The sequence below is a fragment of the Stegastes partitus genome, unplaced genomic scaffold, assembly GCF_000690725.1.
Source record: "Stegastes partitus isolate 25-593 unplaced genomic scaffold, Stegastes_partitus-1.0.2 Scaffold553, whole genome shotgun sequence".
Taxonomy (NCBI): domain Eukaryota; kingdom Metazoa; phylum Chordata; class Actinopteri; family Pomacentridae; genus Stegastes; species Stegastes partitus.
Window position 1 is genome coordinate 332,059 of NW_007578284.1, and position 2,901 is coordinate 334,959.

The 2,901-nt window shown below is 42.6% G+C and overlaps 1 protein-coding gene and 1 non-coding gene across 2 annotated transcripts in view; one reads left to right on the top strand and one right to left on the bottom strand.

Annotated features, from left to right (window-relative positions):
* Positions 1–2,901, top strand: part of LOC103362075 (PDZ and LIM domain protein 7) — a 45,753-nt gene that overhangs the window by 11,068 nt on the left and 31,784 nt on the right. The window lies entirely within an intron of this gene.
* Positions 2,671–2,744, bottom strand: trnat-agu (transfer RNA threonine (anticodon AGU)). Its single transcript has one exon. It is a non-coding gene; the product is annotated as a tRNA-Thr (tRNA).

Consider the following 2,901-nt stretch of genomic DNA (forward strand, 5'->3'; position numbering starts at 1 on the left):
GCCCCCCATGACCCTGGTGAGGATGAAGGTGTAGAGATGATGGATGGATGGATGGATAGTGTCAATGCGTTTCTGTTTTGTTACCACTTTAATTCCCATGAGGAGAAATCAGTCCTAATAACAGGCTTTTTGTGCATCGAAGAATTTTGCTTCTGTGAAAGTAGTTTTTAACAACCAGTGAAGCAAAATGAACACAACGAAATGCAAAACAACCATCACCTTGACAACAGGATGTGAAATTGCATCAAAAAAGACACATGACAACATTGAAGAGAAGCAAATGTTGAGGTTTTGATTCACGTGTGCCTCAGTGTCCTAATGTCCGTGTCCGTGATATAACGGTCCTCAGCGTGTCTTTATCGGTGCAGACGCCTGCAGAGCTGCAACGTCTGAAGCTGCAGACCTGCAGCGTAGCAGCGAGCGGCTGCAGCTGCTGACAGCCTGGCTGCTGTTTTTAGCCGCTGAAGGTCACACACGTTTGTACGGCTATCTTTGTGAACGCTCATTGACATAATGCATTCCCCGGCCCCTCACCCTAACTGTAACACAAACTTAAATCGAACCCTAAAACCAAGTGTTAACCCTCGGACAGCCGTTTGAAGGACCGTGGAAACGTGAGTCACTGCGACTGACTGCGGCTCTGCTGCACAGTCACCGCTGTGAGAAAAAATAACACAACATGACTACGAAAACTTGTGAACTGACTACAGGTACTCACAAAATGGCTCAGAAAGACACAAAATGACCACAAAGAGACACAAAATGACCACAAGTAGATGCAAAGTGACCAAAAGATTTTGAACAGACATGAAACGGATGCAAAAAGACACAAAATGATCACAAAGCTGCACAAAACGCCGATAAAAGATGCAATATGACCAAAAAGAGACACAAAATGACCTCAAAAAGACACAATGTAACACAAAAAGACACAAAATGACCACAAAAAGATACATATGACCACAGAGAGACAGAAAAATGTCTCCAAAAATACATTAAATGACCACAAAATGACACAAAATGACTAAAATGAGACAAAAACAAGTGCAGTGACACAATACTACCATAAAAATATACAAAAGTTCCACAAACAGACACAAAATGACGACAAAAAGATACAATATGATCACGAAGAGACAGGAAAAGTTCCACAAATTTACACAAAATGACCTCAAAAAGACAGAAACAAATCCACGAAGACACAAAACAACCACAAAGCGACACAAAAGAACCACAAAGATACAAAATGATCATTAAGACACACAAAACGACTACAAATATGACCATAAAAAGATCCACAACAATGACAAAGAGACACAAAATGACCTAAAAACATGCTGGAGGACCACAGAGGTGTTCAAATGTACTGCAGCATGCAACGATGTGCAAATGCATCAGGAACAGATGCAGAGTGACCACAGAGAGTCCTGCTGTGGACGCCGGTCAGCAGCTTGTGAGGTTGTGTGTCAGTTTGTGGTGTTGCTGTGTGGAGGTGTGTAGCATGCATGCAGCAGTGTGTATGTGGGTCACAGGGAAAGTAGGCCACTCTGCAGCCCGGACAGGCCTCACATTGTTCGAGCTCAGTGAGCAGCTTCCTGAGAGGGAAACTCCACTTTGGTTCGGTTTAATCCAGCCGGCTGTGACGAAATCATCTGGAAGCTGAAATCAGCTGGAGTCAGCTCAGGAGGCTGGGACGCGACGCAGCGCTGCAGGATTCAGGGCCTCCGGCGCTGCTGCTGGTTGTTCTGGTGGACTGTCCACTGTTTTGTTTGTCACTTGCTCACACGGTGCAGGCGGTGAAATGCAAAGTGACTGTTTCCACAGAGCTGCAATCACATTAGGACACGATTAAAACACAAGGAGATAGTCATAAATAATGAGGAGTAAAGAGGTTATGAACCAGAGTGATGTGTACGTTGTGTTACATCCACTCATGTAGGCCATCATGGCAGCCTGGCGTTCCCAGTGGCTCCTATAAAGCTTCAGTGTCAGCATCTTCCTTCATTGTCATTGTACATATACAGCAGAATACGAAGTGCAGTCCTCTCCTGTGCAAAAGAGCAGTAACAAGAGCTCATAAATACCACGTGAAAGCTTTTAAAACTAATAATTAACCACACACTAATATCCAGTTTACACCATTTCGGGGTAAAAAACTATTTTTTAAAAATTTCTTAACTTTCTATGATGTAATCTTATAAACAAATGCGTCTTTGTCACTAAAAGCAATCATATGTTTTGGTGATTTCATAGATTTTCTATAGATTGAAATGTGCTGGGTCATAAACATACATACGGTGATGCTAAGAATTGGCTGAATGTCCTTCGTCCACCTCAGTTTAGCTTCTTGCAAACCTCTGGTTGTTTCTTCTTGACAGAATTGGTGCAGTTGAGCTAAATGTGTTGGCTTTCTGACACACACACAGGTTCTTGATGGGGTTTATGTCATGGAGGCTGGTCTGAAACCTGAATTCTAGCCTGATTTAACCATTTCTTTACCACTTTCATGTCTTTTTAGCATCTCTGTAACCTTGGCTGAGGTCAAAGCTGTATAATTAAAGTCTTCTCCAGACTCAGTGCGTACAGGCTGCAGAGTTAACTGAATGTCTGTGTATGTTGTAGGCCTTACATAAAAGGCCAGGTCTATCCTGGCAACCCGTGAACTCCAAGAGGCGCTGCTGGGATTTGAACCCAGGATCTCCTGTTTACTAGACAGGCGCTTTAACCAACTAAGCCACAGCACCTCATAGCTTTGGGATTGTCATACAATAAAACAAAAGCTAAAATTGACCTAAGTGTAGTGTCATGTGACGTTTATGGATATGAAATCTTCTATTCTAGATTTAAAACATCCGCAGTTAAAAGCTTTGTAGAAATTCTGATATATTAAAGGAAGTAGCT